Below are 21962 nucleotides of genomic sequence, written 5' to 3'. Positions count from 1 at the left end.
CATTGACAGAAATTATTCCAGTGCATCTCTGATTCAAAGTTTACAAAAGGACTTGTGTTGCTTGTAATAAACCTGTACTTTACTCTTTGCTCCACACTCCCTGGTAAATATTATGAGTAGACACATTCAGAATCAGAAGCACAGCAAGAGAAAAATGTGCTATGTCAGTCCTTGCAGAGAACCAGGATGGGGTAAGCATGCCTAAACAATTCTGGATACTGTTTTTTCCGTTTAGCTAGATCCTTGGCAGCCTCTGATGTCAGAAGGAGCCCAGGAAGAGCTGGGGGATGAAAAGGAAATCTGTTGCACTTGAAGTCACTGCTCCCAGGGCTGGAATGAATCTGGAAAGGGGAATGGGTACTGTGCAGCATACACTCAGACTGCTGAAGATCTCACTACAGCTTTGTCTGTGCTTAAAACTTATTATTTACAATGGGGAAAACATGATTTTTGGAAGGAATTACGAGATTACGGGTATAGTGGGGATTTAGCACCTGATCTGAAAAAAGTAAATTTTTTGGCCAGGGTAATAACAGAAATAGATGCTTAAAACTTTACCTGTGTTCACAGATCTGTTCGTATCAGTGCAGGAGATGTGGTTAATACAATAGTGTTTTATTTCATTTGGAGAGGAAGCACCTTCTAAACTCCACCTAAAGGAAAAAAGACTTTGCTCCACCCATTCCATGAAGAAGTTTAGTGTGGAACCATCTCATTTACTGATTTGAATTGTTACTGTTGAGTTCCAGCCACCAGAGGATCATTAAAACGTAAAATGAAACATCACAGTGCCACAGCCTGAGAACTCCATAAATGTCACATCAGAGAACACAGGACTAAAGTAAACTCCAAATTTGTGCTTCCTGTGAGGTCTTAGGCTGCGTTGCATAAGTATAACTTGACTTGATTATAAGTACCCTCATCAAAATTGAAATCTAACATTCCAGTATGGAAAAGCAGAAGCCTTCATATGACACTACAGGCTTTTTAGGACCAGTATGTATGTAGATACAGCTACATGTCTATATCTTATTTATAACATATATCTTTTTTATATATATATACACATATTCAAATACATCAATATAAACAAACATATATGATATAGAATATTCATAATGTAAATATATGCACATATACATTTTATACTATGAGAAATAGTTGTGTTTGCTAAAATACCTCACTGGAGGTATGTCTTATGGAATGGGTATGTTGCCACATAAAACTTTGACTAGGATAATTATAATGCATTTCAATATCAGGGTGAGGTACAAATCAACATCTTTACAGTTTTGCTTTTAAAGAATCTTCTGAAAACCCTCATATGTTCAGCTGACTTTTAAGATATACAAATGTGTTAAACGAGTTGTGTTTCATTCTTGAAAATGTTGGTGGTGATTCATGGTCCTTAGCAGAGCACACATATTCATCCTGACAAACTCAAGCTGTTCTCACTATTATTCATCACCTATGGAAGATTATGAGCTAAGCAAAATGTGCAGGTGACAAAACATGAGCATGAGGGACTCTGGAGATGCTTTTTATGTTTTGTGAATGTTTCAGTGTTTCTCCAACATCCTGATAAGTGAATAATATATGTGAAATAATATAAATGTATAATGAGTAAGGCAATAATAAAAGTGAAAAAATACTGTGAATAAATTTGAAAAAAAAAAAAGGTATTACACATCTGATCTATTTCAGGGTCAAATCCTCAGGTAGTATAAAATATGATAGTTTTGTTTACCAAAACAATGTCTCTATAAGTTTTTTCATTAACATAAACGTTTCATTAATCATAACCAGCTCCATAATCTTCATTATAGAAAAATGTATACATTTGTATAGGTTAGCAAGATTTACCTGTGTCTCACAAATATTTCTGAAAGTTTTGGACTATTGTGAGTTAAGTTTTCAGAACAAATTCTGGCTGACCTGTTGGAGAAAACCTCTTATTTTTCATTAAAGCTAGTTTTTTAATCCTCCAAATATTTCCTAAGAGGGTGCTGGCAAAACACCTTTCTTCATCTCTCAAGCAGCTTGTCTATTTATCCCAGCAACATATCCCAGGACATGTCAGATGTCACATAATTACAGAATCACAGAATGGCTGAAATTGAAGGGACTTCTGGGGATCACCTTGTCCAAACCCATGTTCAAACTAGGACTTCTAGACTGCTTTCCCTGGACCATGTCCACACAGCTTTTGAACTTCACTAAGGATGGAGGCTCCACAACATCTCTGGGCAATCTGTGCACAGGGAAAAAGTGTTTCCTGATGTTCAGCAGGAACCTCCTGTGTTTCAGTTTGTGCCCATTGCCTCTGGTCCTGCCACTGGGAACCACTGAAAAGAGCCTGGCTCTGTCCTTTTTGCACCCTCCCTTCAGGTATTTATATACATTGATAAGATTCCCCCTGAGCCTTCTCCTCTCCAGGCTGAACAGCCAAAGGTCTTTCAACCTTTCCTCATATCAGAGATGTTCCAGTGCCTCCATCACCTTCCTGGCCCTTTGTTGGACTGTCTCCAGTATGTCCATGTTTCTCTTGTACTGGGGAACCCAGAACTGGACATAGCACTCCAGGTGTGGCCTCATAGAGTGCTGAGTAGAGAGAGGGTAATATTACCTCCTCCCTTGACCTGCTGGCCAGGACACCATTCACTTTCTTTGTTGAAAGGGCACATTTCTGACTCATGTAAAGATGCATCTTGACTTGCCTGGGAGCGTGCTAAGATATAGAAATATATAGACAGGATAGCCCAACCTAGAATATCATTGCAAAACCTATATATTTACCAACATAGATATATAAGAAATAATGACCGAGTCAGAACTTTAGTTCTAAATATTAGTTATTAAATGACTGTTGATTCAAACTGAATTTTGAAATATGATTCTACTGATAATGCTTCTTATTTCTGTAATATCTAAAGGTATACAGGAATTTTATAAAAGGACACAGAAAACTTACTGTGTGATGATATCAGGAAAATGGGTACAGAAAAGATAGCCTGTAGAGATATATTTATCTAAGTTGTTTGTAAAAAATCGGATCTATTTTTTAAATTATGCAAAATATAATATAATATAAACTAAAATTAATAATTTAATACAACAGAAAATTACCTGGATATGGTGGACTGCTTCTGTTACACTGTATACTTGTTTTTCTTATATAACTCTGCTTTTGAAGAAAGGGTTTAAACTAATCTAGAAGGTTGGATGTGGGTGAACTGGTAAACACTTCTAGGATCCATATTTAGAGCAGCCAGGAGAAATCTAGAACTTGATTTGATCCATGTCATACAAAGACTGGGACAAAGTCTGCCTCAGAGAGTTTGCAATCTAAATAAAAATGACAGACAGCAAGTAGCAAGCACACAATAAGCAGCAAAATGCCTTGGTGTCAGGGTCAATATTATAGTTCAAAGTCCAATATAGTTATCTATTAATGTTCATAGCCATTTTCCAAGCAGACTGTACATAAAAATAATTTACACCGCAGTCTTTCCTTCTATTTATGGATCTACCTCTGATTAAACACAAAGCTGTTTTCAGGTTATCTTTTTTTTTAAAAAAAATCTTCTTCTGAACAGGGTTATTTGTATGTATGTAACATGCAGTTAGATATGAGGTGGCATTTATAGTCACAGGCTGGACAGATTACACTTAGAACTGGATGAAGAGGGTAGCATGACAGTACAGTAGGATGGGTATGAACCTGACATTTTCAATCTGATAGAAATATTAGAATAACAGTGGTTAAAAAGGGCTTTAGAATGATACAGCAAGACTTAAGTATAAAAAAAAAAAAAAAAAAAAAAAAAAAGACAGAGAAATAAAATACCTTGTAAGAAATAATGTTGTGATAAAGAGGTGTGGTGACATTTAAGCTAAGGAAAAGCTGAAGACAGTAATAATGCATAAAAGAAATAAGAAATTACAGATGTACATATGTATGAATGCACAGCTGTAGTTCTTAACCTTATGTCTATGCTAATTCTTCCCTTATGAAACCATCTTGATTTCTTTTCATAGCTTTGAGTCAAGAGTTCAGTGAGCATACCGACATGCAAAAAATGTTTTAAACTTCATGTTAGACCTACTTATTGCATTAACATGCAGAATAGTTGAAAGAGAATTATGATAACAGAATTAATCTTGATATGAGTTTGAACACTTTTCCTTTACAATCTGTAAGCATAATCTATTTAAATCTTTTCTGTCTACAGAACTAAGACAGTATCCTCACAAAAGGTTATGAAATCAGACATCCCTGAACATTTTAAAGAATAAGCTACAATAATAATTTGCAGGATGCTATAAATAAATAAGATGAATATAAAAGAACAGCTAGCATTAACTGAAATTTTATTCTCTCCACCTCGCCGATTTTTTTTTTTCCCAGAAACTGGTTCTGCAAAGGAAACTGTGTTAGGACAATTCCAAACATTCTTGAAAATTCCTACAGTTTCAAAAACTCTTGTGATTTAAAGTAAATTTTAATGAGGAAAGCAGTAAAATTCCTACTACTTATTAAAAACAGTATTTGTAATTATGATCATTTTTGTTGTATGGAACAGTCCAGAGGTCACCTCCATGTGGTGGTGTCATCCTTCAGCCTATAATAACTGCAAAGACATGTGCAGAAAATTAGCAGCAAGACTGAAACTTTCCTTCCACTAAAACTGATTATTATCATTTAGATAAATATTTTTAGACAAAATTATGTTAGTCACTACACTACATAATTTATAAGAATTAAAATAATGAATTTTTAAGAAAATTAACAAAAACATTTTGCATTTCTTTATTACAAATTTTAATATTCAAGGATAATAAAGGTTTTTGGGTTACAGGTATCAATTGTAATCAATCTGTGATTGACAAAACTACAAGGAACAGTTTTAAGAAGAATACTATTTTACTGCTAATAGGAAGGGGTAAAAAAATTAAGAGCCGTACAATGCATAAACAATCTAGTACTATTTCTATTCAATTAGAACAGTCCCTGAAGGCAAAGCATGAACATAAGCATTCATCCAGTTCATGAGAGGAGCATACAAAATCCTGGGTCTGACCATTTCTCATTTTACCTCTTGCTGTTCCCTAAACTTAGTATTTCTCTAGAGGACAACTAAACTTTGTAAAGCAATCTTCCTGATACACTTTCAGTGTGGAATAAATATTTGGTGTATCTCTCTATGCTATATTTTATTTTGATTTTAACTGATCAAAGAATATGTTATCCGAGAGCAGAATAATCTGACAGTCATAAATGCATGACATTTTATCATTACACTTGTTACAAAATTATCTTAAAACATCATCTTCACCTAATTTAAGAAGTCAGAAGTGTGAAGAGGAAGCAAATCTGCACAATCTAGATCAAATCAAGGCTGACCAGGAAAAGATCCGAATATAAAACCCACATATTGAAAAGATTAAGATTTCTCAACTCAAACCTTAAGCTGAAACTAAAATCCTTTTTATTTTTTAGCAGTATTTGGAGACAATAAGACTTCTAATTGGGGAGAAATTTATGTGGTTTTGTCATTAGCAGACTAATGAGCTGAAGCTCTCAGGCTCCAGGTGTACCTTTCAAGGGTGAAAAAAACATTATGAAGTCTATGCAACAACTTAGTTAGGAAGTGCATGAACTAGGAAAAAATATCTGTGACTGGCTTCAATCACTTTTTGCAGTGTTGTTAAAATAATCCCATGTAAATTAGTAGGGGCAAGTGTTGGTGGTTTCTGGAAATGATATGGAGGGACACAGTTCTTTATAGATCAGTAGGATGGCCTTGCTTTTGATCTTCTTTTTCTTCAATATAGAACCACAAGAGAAATTTTCTTACATTCTTTAATAAAATTATGATTTTGAAACCATTCTGATGAAAAGCCATCAACAATAAACATTTTTTGAGGCAGAACACCAAAATAATTCTGAAGTCTCACTGCCTACATTAAGAAGGCAATTTTGACATCACTGAAACGAAAAGGAATTAAAGACCTGGTGACGGAGTTCTATTTTTATTAGAAAAGAGAAAAAAAACCAAACCAAACCAAAAAAACACATACATGGTCTAGAATGAGATTCTTTGATTACTAATTTAAAAAGCAAGCTTTCAAACATGATCTACTTTTCACTTAGCATTTCTATCTCTGGATTTCATTTTTCATAAAGTGCATTTGGAAATACTATTGACAAGCAATGATAAAGGCTAAACACAGAGGATAAAGATAATTGACAGTGTTTAAAGTAAACAGATGCATTCCTTTCCTCTGAGGAATCTGCTGCTGCTGTGAATACCGATACATCTTTTGACACTGAAGGTGATGAGTGAGGTGTAATTTCAGATCAAGACAACAGACTACAAGGTCAAAAGCTATCTACTCAAGATAAATCCCATGCCACCATATAGAACTTAAGGACCTCGATTTAGAAATTCAATAACAGAATAAACATAGTAGTATTGCTCTATCATTTGTGTGCTCATTTTCTTCCTAAATTTACATCTGAGAGGTGATAGCTACGGTTTAACTTGAGACAAAAGGTAACAGAACAAAATAGGAAAGCCAAGCTGGAGGCCTTGAAACGCCTTTGGATCCTAAGCCATTCAAGTGAGACTTTCCAAGTAGACTAAAAGCAAACATTCCATAATGCGTCACTGGTGGATTTGATCATGGTCTCAGCCTCAGCCACAGGGAACAGACTGATTTACTGTCAGACTGAGGATCCCTGCTGTGACCTGCTATGGAAAGAAAAAGTTTTGGTAGCTTGCCCTGAGCACTTGAAAAAAGAAACCACAAAGAGAAGGGTACTCTGAACAGCTCTAATAGGAATGATCAGTCCCACTCCCTCTCTCTGTAACAATTGTCAGTGGAGCTCCCCAAGGAATTACCAGCTGTTGCCTCTGTTACACATCTTGTGATATATCTACTCCTGCAGGATCCTGAACAATACCTGTCCTGATCAAAAGTTTTAGAAGGAAAAAGGCAAACAGTATTGGAATTTTTTATGTAATTATGAAATCTCTTAGCCTCCAAAATGTCTGTTATGGTGCAATATCTGTTATAGCTTTCATCCTGAGAATATATCCTGAGAATATAAAGATCAGATCCTCCCTTTGTAATCAAGGGGCTCAGACGAATTTTGCTCCCCGTTAACAAGAATTCAGGATTCACACCAGCAATAAGTGTCGGCAGAGAAGAAACCAACAGATCAAAAATCACTATACGGCTATTGCAGAATTGCTCACTGAGCTGGCGAAATGTCTCTCCTAAGTAAACAAGAAATTTTTTATCTAAAAGTAAATCTCAAAAGGCAGGTCAGAAAATCCACAGTTGAAAAACTAATCACAAACAGATCATAAAACCCTAATGCACAATAACTGCATATTAGCTCATTGCTGCATTCAATAACCCCAAAAGAATTACTAGCAAAATGTACACAGGAGCTTCAGTAATACAGTCAAGTGGCCAGAAACGGAGGGAAAGATAACACAGTATACATATTTCAATAGGGCCTCAAAATTCAGGTTCTGAAATCAGAGTCACCAATCATGAACCACTCTGGCATGTCATTCAGGATCTACACATCATATTCAGTCCTGAAGGCAACTGAAGCTGATTAAACTATTTTTAAAATATATGTCCTTAAGCTATTGAGAATCCACAAGCAAGGGACACAGAAAAGAATTCCTGGCATAAAATATGTGAAAATCAGTCTCATGGAATAGTCTCGTGGAATAGGCAACAGCAAAGATTTATCAAAGTTATCTTCTCATTATAAAAGTAAAAATTAAGATTTAAACAATGCTGAAACAATAAGGATTAAATGCTGTTTGATTACTGGAATTGGTCAAATGTGGCAAGAAATGCTTCTCCATGCTGAGAAAGTGACTTAGCCCCAAGCTGAAGACACAATGAAAGAGCAATTGTTCCCATAACTATGGAAGGTTTGATCCAAGCCATGTGAAAGTTTAAAATGGCCGCTGAGACCAGCATACTTTAGTTATCTCAGACCTCAAATCCTTGGCTTGTTTATTGAGTCTACCAATCAGGGTGCTAGCTGACAACCACAGTTTTAACCATTAAATTATTCTTAATCTTATTAGGTTTATTAGCCTTATTATCTATATTCCCCTTACTGCTCATGTCCATGTTAAATAAAACCAAGGCTTTAGGCTTTAGGTCTTTGACCTGTTTGGATTTACTGTTTTCTTCTTTCTTTTGTAGCCTCCAGTGGAGATAATCCAGTGCAGTTTGCCTTAGGTAAGGTAAAGTTTCATTTTTGTCTTTGAATGCAAGCATGCTCTCCAGCTGGTTTCTAAAAGTAATCAGAGTTAAAATCAAGAGACTGAAATAGAACTTTTGGAAATTGTTGGGGAAACCGGGATGTAACCTAGGACTACTCTCTTTCCATTGGATTTCTATTTTTCTATATGAAGTTTGCAATTAAACAATAAAATAACAAAGGCTTGGGTTGTTTGTTAGCAGAACACTAACAACCTCTTTCAAGACCAAGTGAAGTACAAATAGACATTTCTCTACCAATCACAGGGGATGTTGGAGTGAAGGTCCTAGAACTGGGTCTGAGAAAAATTAAGTAAAGATTCATTTCAGTTGAACAAGAGGTTGGAAAAGTAACCCACCTACTTCAGTCCAAAATGAATTCCTATGAAAGTTTCTGGAAAAGATTAAAAGAAAAGAAAGAGTTATATTTAAGAATATTATTTCCTGCCCCACTTTTGTCCTGAAACAAAAATTTAACCTAATAAAGCTCCTTACACTACAAACTTTATAGGGACTTCTGGATGCATTCACTCAATATGTCTTTATTGTTATAGAATCATAGAAGCATTTAGGTTGGAAAAGAACTTTAAGATCATCAAGTCCAGCCATTAACCTAACACTGCCAAGTCCACCACTAAACCATGTACCTAAGCACCACATCTACACATCTTTTAAACAGCCTCAAGGGATAGTGACTCAAACATTTCCCTGGGCAGCCTGTTCCAGTGCTTGACAACCCTTTAGGTGAAAAAATTTTTCTTAATAGCCAATCTAAACCTCCTCTGACACAACTTGAGGCCATTTCCTCTTCTAGCACTAGTAACTTGGGAGAAGAGACCACCACCCACCTCACTACAAAGTTCCAGCACCTCAATGTCATTCTTGTACTGAGGGGCCCAAATCTGTACATGATATTTGAAGTGCAGCCTCACCAGTGCCAAGTACAGGGAGACAATCACTTCCCTACTCCTGCTGGCCACACTATTCCTGATACAAGCCAGGGTGCTGTTGGCCTTCTTGGCCACCTGGGCACACTGCTGGCTCATGTTCAGCTGGTTGTCAACCAACATTCCCAGGTCCTTTTTCACCAGGCAGGTTTCCATCCACTCTTCCCCAAGCCTGTAGCATTACACAGGGCTGTTGTGACCCAAGTGCAGGACCTGGCACTTGGCCTTGTTAAACCTCATACAATTGGCCTCAGCCCATTGATCCAGCCTATCCAGGTCCCTCTGTAGAGCCCACCTTCTCTCAAGCAAATCAACACTCCCACCCAGCTTGGTGTCATCTGCAAACTTACTGAGGTTGTACTCAAGCCCCTCACGCAGATAATCGATAAAGATATTAAACAGAACTCACCCCACTACTAAGACCTGGGGAACACCACTTGTGACCAGCTACTAACTGGATTTATCCCCATTCACCACAGCTCTTTGTGCCCAGCCATCCAGCCATCTTTTTACCTAGCGAAGAGTACACCCATCCAAGCCATGAACAGCCAGTTTCTCCAGAAGAATGATATGGGAAACAGTGTCAAAGGCTTTACTAAAGACCAGGTAAACAAGATCCACAGCCTTTCCTTCACCTACTAGGTGGGTCACCATGTCAAGAAGGAGATCAGGTTAGTCAAGCAGGACCTGCCTTTCATGAACCCATGCTGACTGGGCCTGATCTCCTGGTTGTCCTGTACGTGTCGCATGATGGCATTCAAGATGATCTGCTCCATAACCTTCCCCAGCACTGATGTCAGACTGACAGGTCTGTAGTTCCCTGGATCCTTCTTCTAACTATTCTTCTAGATGGGTGTCACAATTGCTAACTTCCAGTCAACTGGGACCTCCCCAGTGAACCAGGAGTGCTGATAAAGGATTGAAAGTGTCTTGGTGAGCACTTCCACCATCTCCCTCAGTTCCCTTGTGTATCACAGAATGTTAGGTGTTGGAAGGGACCTCTGGAGATCATCTTGTCCAAATCCTCTGCTTGAGCAGGCACACCTAGAGCAGAGTACACGGGGTGCATCTCCAGGGAAGGAGACTCCACAACCTCCCTGGGCAGCCTGTTCAACTGCTCTGTCACCCTCACAGGAAAGAAGTTCTTTCTCATATTGAGGTGGAACTTCCTGTGTTCCAACTTGTGCCCATTGCCCCTTGTCCTGTCATTGGACATTACTGAAGAGAGTGCAGTCCCATTGTCCTGACACCTACCTGACACCTACCCTTTAGTTATTTATAAGTATTGATGAGATTCCCCTCAGTCTTCTCCAGGATGAAAAAACCCAAGTGTCTCAGCCTTTCGTCTTAAGGGAGATGCTCCAGCCCCCTGATCATCTTGGTAGCTCTCCGCTGGACTTGCTCAAACACTTCCCTGTCCTTCTTAAACTGGTGGGCCCAAAACTGGTCACAGTACTCCAAATGTCGTGTCTCACTAGGGCAGAGTAGAGTGGGAGGATAACCTCCCTCGACATGCTGGCCACCCCAGGATACCATTTGCTTACTCGGCCACAAGGGCACATTGCTGGCTCAGGGTCAGCTTGCTGTCTACCAGTACTCCCAGGTCCTTCTCAACAGAGCTGCTTTCCAGCAGGTCAGTCCCCAGCCTGTACTGGTGCATGGGGTTGTTCCTCCCCAGGTGCAGGACCTTGCACTTCCTCTTGTTGATTTTCATCAGGTTCCCCTCAGCCCAGCTTTCCAGCCTCTCCAGGTCTCGTTGGATGGCAGCACAGCCTTCTGGTGTATCAGCCACTCCTCCCAGCTTGGCAACATCAGAAAATCTGCTAAGGGTACACTCTATCCCTTCATCCAGGTCATTGCTGAATATATTGAACAGGATGGGACCCAGCAGAGACCCTTAGGCAACACTGCTATTTATGGGCCTTCATCCAGACTCCGCTCCATTGATCACCACCCTCTGAGTTCTGTTGTTGAGTCAGTTCTCTATCCACCTCACTGTCCACTCATTTAACCCACACTTTGTAAGCTTACCTATGAGGATGTTATGGGAGACATTGTTGAACAGTTTACTGAAGTCAAGGTAAACAACAACCACTGCTCTCCTTTCATTGACTCAGCCAGTCACACCACCATAGAAGGCTATCAGGTTGGTCAAGCACGACCATCCCTTGGTGAATTCATGCTGACTACTTCTGATAACCTTTTCCTCTACATGCCTGGAGATGACCTCCAGGGTGAACTTTCCCGCGATGGAGGTGAGACTGCCTGTTCTATAGTTTCCTGGGTCATCCTTCTTGCCCTTTTTGAAGATTAGAGTGACATTTGCTTTCCTCTAGTCCTCAGGCACCTCTTCTGTCCTCCATGACCTTTCAAAGATGATGGAGAGTGGCCCAGCAAGAACACCTGCCAGCTCCTTCAGCACTCGTGGATGTATCGCATCAGGGCCCATGGAATTGTGAGCATCCAGTTTGCACAGGTGATCTCTGACCCAATCCTTCTCAACCAAGGGAAAGTCCATTTCTCTCCAGACTTTTTTTCCCTCTGGGGGCTGAGATGTCTGAAGGCCAGACTTAGCAGTAAAGAACGAGGCAAAGAAGGCATTCAGTTACTCCGCCTTCTCTGCATCCTGCTTCACCAGGGCCCCTTCCTTGTTCAACAGTGGGCCCACTGTATCCCCAGTCTTCCTTTTACTGCTAATGTATTTAAAGAAGCCCTTCTTGTTATCCGTGACATCCTTTGCCAGATTTAATTCCAAGTGGGCCTTGGCATTCCTTTTTGCATCTCTGCATACCCTGACAACATTCCCATATTCCTCCCAAGTAGCCAGTCCCTTTTTCCACATACTGTGTGTTTCATTGTCAAGTTTTGAATTATTCAAGCTAAAGTGCCATTGAACCATACCCTTGTGGATCTTGGTACTATCAGGTTTGTCAAATATGTAATTCTTCCATTTGAGTTTCACTAGAAGCTTTTTGCTGATCCATGCAGGTCTCCTGGCTCCTTTGCCTGACTTCTTCCTCCTGGGGATGCACCGATCTTGAGCTTGGAGGAAGTGGACCTTGAAAATTGACCAGCTCTTTTGGACCCCATCCAAGATGCATAGCTGCATGGCAGTGATCTCCCCTTGAGCAAGGACGTGTCTCAAAGTTGCTCCTCAAGGCAGAGAGACCTTTTACCAATGGTAATCTTGAGTAAGGAACTAATAGCATGTATAAATTTGTAGTATGGCAAGTTTAATTTGTGACTTGGTAACTTTGATTTGTGACTTGGTAGATTTGATTTGTGTCTTGGTAGTTTTGACTATTATTCAAATGATTGTGCCATACAGAAATAGAGTGAACCTTGCCATTGAAATTTAAGTTGCACTTTTACTTATATTATAGCCACTTTTGCAAATACCTTTGACAGCAGTTCTTTAAGCTAAATCACTCGTTCACAACAGTGTGCTACTTCATTATGACACCACAACGCTGCATTATACTCTGCACACAGACAAAAACCTAAGAACAATAACAACAAAAAATTCCAGTTCCCTTGCAGAATTATTCTACTGTGCAATGACACTCTTCTGTTTTAAAGATAATTTATGATAACGGCCTTCTAGTCTTTCTTGAATGAGGTTCACTAAGGTCTAGCAGACTTCAATAGAATTTTTGTAATTTCCATAATGTTATATATTTTGGATCCAAAAATTAGCTGCTAATGTGACAGAAATATTAACAAGTTACAGCTCATATCTTCAGTCTTATTACTGTACCATATTATGCTATAATATTTTTTCCCACAAATTCATCATTTTTCCTCTCTCCACTGCTATGTCATGAAATTCACAAGATTAAAAATAAAGTCTATATCAATTCAGAAAAAAATATCTTAACCTTCTATTAAATTGGCTTTAATTTCTTTCTCTACTCTCCCAGTTATTGGTCTATTATTTAACATATTATCTGTATTATACTCTTATTAGAGTGTGTAGGTATGGTTCATGAACACATGCTTTTTGTGGATCTATTTCTTTGTGGGTTTTCTTCTAATGCAGATGCCAGTCCTGCAGACAGAACACACACATCCATGCACATGCACTCTTGATTTATTTGATTAGCTTTTCTAGCCTCCCAGCTATTCATATTCCAAGTACCTCTTTGCTTTCTTAGACTGGGGACAGTAAGACACATTTGGATATGATTAGGCTTTTTAAAAATAGATTCCATAATAAACAAATGTAAAAGGCATATTTTTTTCTCTGCAAAGGGGGAAAGACTGATTCTGTTCAAAGTTTCCAGAATGGAAACTTTTTCCAATAAACATAGAAGCCAGACTGAATAAATCAACTGGTCTTCATCTTTTTGCTTAGTACTTAATGTATTCCTCCTGTGTTTGTATGATAAAGACCATTTATTGGGCATCAGTACCAAAATTATACCAGTTTTGATGTTGGATCCTAAGACTGTCATCTAGTAAGAAACAAACAAAGAGTATCTGTGAGCAGCTGACCAATAAATTGGACTTCATCACAAATTCAATACCATCCAGCGAAGCATTGGGATATTGCTGGCTTCAATTTATGAAAAAGGATTTTTACAGACAGTGTGCCAATCATCCAAAAGGATGGTTGAAAATTACTGTTGGATTGGCATATTAATGATCACAGGAGACCAATGTAAATGTCATGAACTATTGGGAAAGAATAAACTGAGCATTAATACTACTCCTCATCTGTTCCCAGTGTGCACAGATAAAAATTTTATCACAACAAACAGCATGGTACTTTGCATGAATTATTAAATCATATGCATACAAGAGGGTTCATAATTAAACAGAAAGACTTACTGAGGATTATCATAACTGACAATGTCTAGAGCCTGCAAAGTCCAGCTATAAGTCAAGAGACTAATGTGTATGATTGCTTTTAATTTGTACAACAATTTGTGCGTTATTAACTTATAACACTTTTAGATATTTCCACAGGGGAGTAGAATGTACAATTAGTCTTTCAGTATGTGTATGTCAAACATGAATAATAAATATTGAACATATAGCATTATTTATATGCAATCACTTTTATCTGTCATAATACAAATAACTTCATTACAATTAGCTATTTAATGCAGAAATTCAGTTTAAACTAAATGTTGTCCTTTGTGCATTATTATGTATGAGCCCTTCTAATTTGCCTTCTGTTTTACATTTTTAGGCACAGAATCACATGCTTGCAACTCCCAAGGGCTTATTTTGTATTTCAGTGATGAACAATTCAGCCTTAAGGTACTTAATTCAGATTATAAATCCTGTGACATTTAGAATAATACTGGAGGTTCCTATCCAGCCAATTACATGCGCAAAGTCTTACAGCGTGCTAATGTGTGCAGAAGGTCAGTAGCTCTCCTTTCTTACTGGCCTCCACCCATAAGGAAAATAAAGAATGTAGTTGACAGAAACAAGTTAAAGTTTTCAACTACTTACCACTTTCTCTCATAATCTGAGATACAGGGAGGTGCCATAGAGCTTTATGTTAACTCTCATCTTCATATCTTATTTACCGTAACTGAATAGGTCGCATTGTTCTTCCCCTGCATATTGGTTTTGTGCAATGCTGAAGCTGTTAAATAGCTGTCATTATTGTCAATGAAAAAAAAAAAAGAGTAAAAGTGCATGGTCTGTGGGATAAAATCATGAAAGAACCTAGGTCTGAGATCCCCAGCATGAAACTCTCAAAGGGCCAAGTTTTGCATCTGTCTCTGAAATGCCTAAAAGCCAGTACTCATACTGTGAAATACAGTTTCAGGATCCTAACTGGACACTCAGCCATTGCAGGGCTGGAGAATTTCTGCAGCATATGTGGCATAACCACACACCTGGAGAATTTTGTCTTTTTACTTTGAAGTAGCCTCGTAGGTAAGCATATAGGAAGCTTCCAGAATTAAATTCTTCATCTGTGTCTAACTCTATACAAAAATTATATTGTGCTTTCTTTCTCTTTGAAAACTACTCATTACTGTGTTTTATGATTTTCCCGCATTACTTTGGTTTGAGAAGTTCCTTGACAGTTATTCATTTAATATATCACACAAAGTTAGTCACATTTAAGTTCTTTACTGTCTTGGCATACAAACCTAAATTCAAATTTTAAAGCAAATTTTTTAACTTTGCAAAGTGCTTTCACATCCCAGTATAGTACTAGAAATCTTACTGTTACTTAGAAAGTCCTAAAGAATTCAGATTCAAGCTAAACAGGACAACAAAAGCTTTCAGATAGATGACTAAGTTCCTGATACTGAATAGCATTTAAATAGGAAATTGTACTGAAGTTAATCTAATTGCACCTAAACTGAGATTACCCCTATAAAAATGATCTACAGAAATAAATTTTTAAAAGTGTCTGAGTTTCTATGAGCATTTTTTTTACTAATTACCCCAGACAAGTGGTGGCCATGATAAAATAAGGAAATTTTATATCTAGTTCTGCTGCTTAACATTGCTATGGAGAAATTTAATTTCATTTGTCTGTACACTGATTTCTCTTTTTGTCCTGCTCTGTGATATCTGTTTAGCTCAGCTTTAACTCTGGACTGTCTTTTATTATTAGATTGTGAGGAGCTTAGCATAAGGAAGCCCAAGACTTTCAAACATCTGAAGTGCAATTAGAATTAAATAAAAGTATATTTTTTCCTCACGTTCACAACCCCAAAACTTAGAAGTAATGCATTAGTAAAATGATAATATGAATTGTTTCAAATATCTTGTTAAATGAGCAAAGCTGATTACTCTTTCTTTTTTCAGTATTGCACTGAAATAGAAGCTGTTGTGGTTTTTTAATTTTTATTTTCTGATGTGTATTTATATCACAAACTACATCGTTAGAGGCTGTGCCTGAGGTCAAGAACTATTATTTGTTTTTAGTAAAAAGACTATTTCAGTGCAGTTGCTATTAAACTGTAATACTGTTTCCTTCTGATGAATAAAAGGACTATATACAACTCAGCATCTATTCCTATATTCCTTTGAAAATAAAGGGACTTCAGTCCCATGTATTTTGCAATGTTAAGGGGTTAATTGCGCTAGTGCAATCAAATCAAGTATAATTGAATAACTGAAGGAGAAATCTTTATCTGCCTGGGTTTATAGGATTTTATAAAGCAAACAGTTTATGCTCTTGAATAAAATATCTGTCTCACACAGGCAAGAAAAAAATCTATATGGGAGTCAAAAGGTAAAGATTAGTCATGTAAGGAAAAAAAGATGCTTAGTCATACAGGCAGACAATTTAAATCAATATTATGGACTTTCTTATGCATTTTGATGCAAAAAATTTCCCATAATTTGCATTTTATAATAAAATCAGCTTTGGTTTCACTGTATGTACATGTATTTTGAGCTTGACTCTAATGTGACTCATGAAAAAGCTTCTTGTTTAATAACCTTGAACTTGTCTAAGCAGCAACCGCTAGCATCCAAAATGGTATCATACCTACTAAAATGAAAATTAACACCCTCCAATTGCAAACAAAGATGACTTCATACACATGTTAAAGTATAGCAAGATCTTAAAAAACCCCAACTCTTCAGAGAAGTCTTGCACAATAGGTACTGACTTGTTTGTTGAGTATTCTTTCCTCATTCCTTTATAATGCAAGTATTTCTGTGGTAGTTTCAATGCTTTACCATATCAATTTCTCTAAAACAAATAAAGGAAGTTCTACTCCCTATCACTGGATGTCTATAGTTGCCATCTTTCATGAAGTTATGGCATGGGTGCAAACTGTGTTTCTCACATGTATTTATGTTTTACTAATTTTTTAATCTTTTTGTTTTGATAGCACAAGGTGAATGGCATGAGGTTAAACAGGTAGTGGACTTACATTTCAGCTCCACCAGTGTGCTAATATTGGAGGGTACATATCTAAGACTTTTCAGGGCATCTTGGAGCTTGGGTGCTGAGTGTTTTTTCTTTCAATGTGTGAAAGATACTTCAGGGTGAGGTGGGTTGAATTGGGATATGGTCAATCTAGCAGCAACAAAGAAAGGTGTATATATTATTAATTCCACTTCCACAGCAAGAGGTCAGCATATCTATATGGAAGTTAAAGGGAGGGGAATTGAAAAAAATTATGGTCTATCACTAGACAATAATATGTATGCAGGAGTAATTGAGAAATTACATGTAGATAAGGTTTCTTTAATGGAAAGTTAGTACAAAATACATAAACACAAAGAAAACATAGAACAGAATCATCTCACTCAAACAATCCAACTAATGATAACTGCAAGTTGCGTTGTGTCAACTTAGACTCATCTCACCTAAGACAGAGAACAGATATTTGGGATTTTTAGCGGCAGTGTCTCTCCCAGGCTGTACGGCTTCGTGTTACACTTCAGTCGTCTAGATCTTCATCCAAAGAACGATGCCCCTTTTAGACTTCCCCGGATACTTAGCCACATCAGATTTCCAAGACATTTTGATGGCATTCTTCTCACAGTATCCTCTGCATTTTCCCTCCTGCTCAGTGCTACGCTGTAACTTTTGGTACCCTTTTGCTGGGCACACAGGCAATTTCTGACAACCCTGATAAAAAGCATGTCTAAGGAAGCAGCGAAATTTCTAAGAAGAGGCAGTACCAACCTCACAGTTAAAACAGCTCACCATCCCGTGTGCCAGATCAAGGCCATAATGTATCAGGGTATATAATGCCTATCTGTTCTGTTACTGAGTCTAGAATGGCAATGCTGATCAGAGGGGAATTGTTCTTTGGTGTTGTCCATCACTATCAGGACAACAGTGTCTCACACATGACATTCACTACGCTTTGATGGTGTTGGTGGTATAAGAAACAGGCATGAAGCTGCATTCAGAGTGTTACAAGAAAAATACAATACAGGCGAAGCAGCTGAAGGATGAGAAGCCACAGGTGGCTCCCCACTGCTTCCGTCTTTAAAAGCACCCTCTGAGAAAAGGATGCACTGCAAGTGGCCCATCTAAAAGCCTTCTTCAAAAAATTCAGTATCAAGAGCATCCTTTACAAGATATGAATGAATGTATGCCCTGATTTTATTCCAATAGTTCATTAATTAAAGTAATCACAAAGGATTATTATTTTAAGGAAAATACAAAGAAAAGATGATCTTTCCTCCTTAAAGAGGAAAGGTACCTTGTATTATCTTGTAGAGGAAAGACAGCCATAGGGCTGGCCACTAACTGTGTATTTATCAGCATGAACTTTAGCACTCCTATCTGTGCTATGTCTTGAATGAAAAATGTTCATCAATACTAACAGATTTCTACCCTGAGGCAGAACTTTGTCAGGTAGGAGTTCATATTTGCTCCTAGTTTGGAGATAAGGCGTTCTGTTTCATTTTTCTCATGTTTTACCTATGCTCTGAGCAGTTGGCATGCCATAGGTCTCAATCTTCTTAACAGGAAAACAGGTACAGGGATTCCCAATTAGCAAATGTGTCTGTTGTACCTTGTACAAAATGCAGTTCAGGAATACAAATCTTAATTGCTCTTCCTGACCAAGAGTAGTAGTGAGTAGTGAGTAGTGAGTAGTGAGTTAGTAGTGAGAAAGGGAGGGAGGAAGATGATCTTTCCAGTTTAGGATCCTTACTCACACTTCTGTAGTGGACAGCAAGTGTCAAGGAAGATTCTATGCCACTGCACAACTCTACCCATAGCTTTCAATAATTTTTGTCCTCCAGCCAGGTTACTCTGTTTTTCTGAGGAACACCAAAGTATGGGATATACTACAGGTTAATTTATTCCTAATCTATTCCTGACATTTACTTCCCAGGCAGAACATTGAGAATTGGACAGAAGGCTGATTGTGCACATCTCCGTGATGGGAAGGTGAAGAAGAGGGACAGTACAGCAGCAAGAAAAAGAAAAAATCAAAACAAAACCCAACAAGAATGACAACAAGAACAAAGGCAACCCTATCCAAAGATCCATACCTGACATGCATCTGTGAGAGGTGGAGTCCAGATGGCTAATCATAGGCTTCTAACAGATTTTCAGCTCAAGCAAAGATCTATGAGACTTGAGCTAATTAAGCACCTTAGGTAAACAGGGCTGAAGCGGTATGTTTCTCACACAATCATTACGTGAATAATATATTTATCTAAAGGCAAAGAGAAGGAGAACATCCCAGGGAGAGGTAGGGAAGTTTCCTAGGACACCTGCAGAAACAGGAAGACCAAGTACTTTGTGCGAACCGCTACAATCTTGTCAGGCCTTAAAGCAAGGTTGCAAAAAGACAGATTTTGGGCCTAACTGTGTTGGGAAGTAAATGAAAGGTAGAAAACTACTGACTGTTACAAGACTTCAAGAAGTGATGGAGAACTATGCTGGGAAACAGCTGTCAGAGGAGCAGTTAAAATGAAAAGAGAAGTCAGATCCACAGACTCTGCTTGCTAATGTTCTCATAATCACAGTGCTGTGTCTAGGTTCATAAGATCAAACCCTTCCTGATGCAGAAAACAACAACCATTTGAGAGGGAGAGATCACAAAATTGTTGATGTGGACATGCCCATGAGACTTTTCAAATGTTGTTGATGATGAGAGAACAGATTCACACTACAAAATGAGCTCCTTATTGACATCCCAGCTCTTCCTCACTTCCTTGCCCTCTCTTGCATTCAAAGCCAGAAAAGCAGGTTTTGAAGAGTCACCACAGGGGACTGGGAAGAAACTGTCTTTCCCAACAATCCATTACAAGATAGCCTGAGGCGACTTTCTTAGGTCAAATGAAATCAGGAGTCCAAGGATCTATGGTTCAGTTCTGCATCATATACACTTTAAAAATGTAATATAATCTTATTTTGGCAAGTGAAAAAAACATGACCAGCTGTATATTTCCTGTGTCTTGATTTCTTTTAAATCAAAAGGCAAGATTTCAATGTCATAAAAGGGATTAATCCTTTTTAAAAGATTGCAAAACCTCCTGTGTGCACTGCTTCTACGCCAAGCTCATCTCAAGTTAATGGGTTTCTCTGTGGTGTGGATGATTGGCATAAAGGGAAAAAGGTAGAAGATGGAAGAAGGTGAGAATTAGATGCCTAGTTTGTAGTGGGTAAATCCTACTTATTTGTGTGGGAGATAAATTATACACTCCAGACTAAAATTTTTGGCTAGAAAACAGCATAACTGCTAGGACGCAGATCTTGTGAATTTTGGAGTTGATGTAACTACAGCATGGGATGCTGTTTTCCCATCTTTCACAGGCATCTGCTTTAGGAAACCATTGCAATTTACTGTAGGTAAAATATCCAGAAGGTGATAGGACTTAATGGGAAATACACCAGAATTAGACAGTCTCAGATAGGATCACAAGGTGAATATTGATGAATAACACACTCCTCCTTTATGGACTGACTATTTACTATTACAGGAGACAAAAAAATATTCAAACTTTAACACCTATGAAATGAAATAAATGTCTCTTTTTTCTCAGTTATTTCTTTCTTCCATCTGTGTCATGGTTTAACCCCAGCCAGCAAATAAGCACCACACATATGCTTTCTCACTCCCCCCTGGTGGGATGGGGGTTAGAATTGGAAGAGTAAAAGTGAAAAAACCCATGGGTTGAGATAAAGACAGTTCAAGAGGTAAAGCAGAAGCCTCACATCCAAGAAAAGCAAAACAAGGAATTCATTCACTACGCCCCATCTTCAGGCAGGTGCTCAGCCATCCCCAGCAAAGCAGGGCTCCATCACATGTAACGGTTACTTGGGAAGACAAAGGCCATCACTCCGAACGTCCCCCTCTTCCTTCTTCTTCCCCCAGCTTTAAATGCTCACATGATGTCATGTGGTATGGAATATCCCTTGGGTCAGTTGGGGTCAGCTGTCCCAGCTGTGCCCCCTCCCAGCTTCTTGTGCACCCCCAGCCCACTCGCTGGTGGGGTGGGGTGAGAGACAGAAAAGTCCTTGACTCTGTGGAAGCTCTGCTCAGCAGTAACTGTCCTGTATTATCAACACTGTTTTCAGCACAAATGCAAAACATAGCCCAATACTAGCTACTGTGAAGAAATTTAACTTTATCCCAGCCAAAACCAGCACAATCTGCTACAGCTTCTCAAATATTTCATATTAGATTTCCTTCATCAAGTGAATTTTTGATTAGCCACCCAGTTGATATCTATCAGAATATGTCTAGAGCCAGCTATTATACCTGAATTTCTTGAAGAAAAATCTCTGACCTCGCTCAATTTCTTTCTTTCTTTCAGACTGGCTTTTCTATATAAACATTACTCAACTTACCTGAAAATAAATGGGTTATTAGGTGGTATTAAAAGTCTAATTTCAGCCATCACCCTGCAACAAATTGAGGCTTTTCCTCAATATTCTGGTGCACTTCATTCAGTGTTGTAAAGATTAGTATGGATTTGTTAGTTGTTTGTTTGTTTGTTTGTTTGTTTCCTGGGTCTTTTTAATCAGGAGAGAGAAAATAAGAAGTCTGTATTTTAACTTTAACTCTTTGAAAACTCTCTTGCCTATTAAAAAGATTTTCATTGTTGCATTACCACATACAGCTGCACTAGATAAAGTACCACATACTCAGTAGTTATACCCATAAGAATTTTAACAGTCCAGATCCTCTATCTTCTCCCAGCTGAGTAGAGATAGAAGCCTCTAAAATGCAATTGTTTAGAAGACAAACCATTGGATTAAGATAAAAGGACTTTTTGTGTGTGTGTGTGAACATGTACTGAGAATGCTTTAAA

The 21962-nt window shown here is 38.0% G+C and overlaps 1 long non-coding RNA gene across 2 annotated transcripts; it reads left to right on the top strand.

The window, feature by feature from the left end:
• The first annotated feature begins 141 nt into the window (after positions 1 to 141).
• Positions 142 to 20760, top strand: LOC135311950 (uncharacterized). Of its 2 annotated transcripts, XR_010371517.1 has the most exons (7): positions 142 to 191; positions 8242 to 8277; positions 11589 to 11721; positions 12234 to 12436; positions 14440 to 14510; positions 15025 to 15140; positions 19031 to 20760. It is a non-coding gene; the product is annotated as an uncharacterized LOC135311950 (long non-coding RNA). The 2 variants fall into 2 exon arrangements; XR_010371516.1 differs by having other exon boundaries at positions 12234 to 14510.
• Positions 20761 to 21962: the final 1202 nt, after the last annotated feature.

The sequence above is a fragment of the Phalacrocorax carbo genome, chromosome 2 (genome assembly GCF_963921805.1).
Source record: "Phalacrocorax carbo chromosome 2, bPhaCar2.1, whole genome shotgun sequence".
Taxonomy (NCBI): Eukaryota; Metazoa; Chordata; class Aves; order Suliformes; family Phalacrocoracidae; genus Phalacrocorax; species Phalacrocorax carbo.
This window is presented reverse-complemented; position numbering and strand designations above follow the sequence as displayed.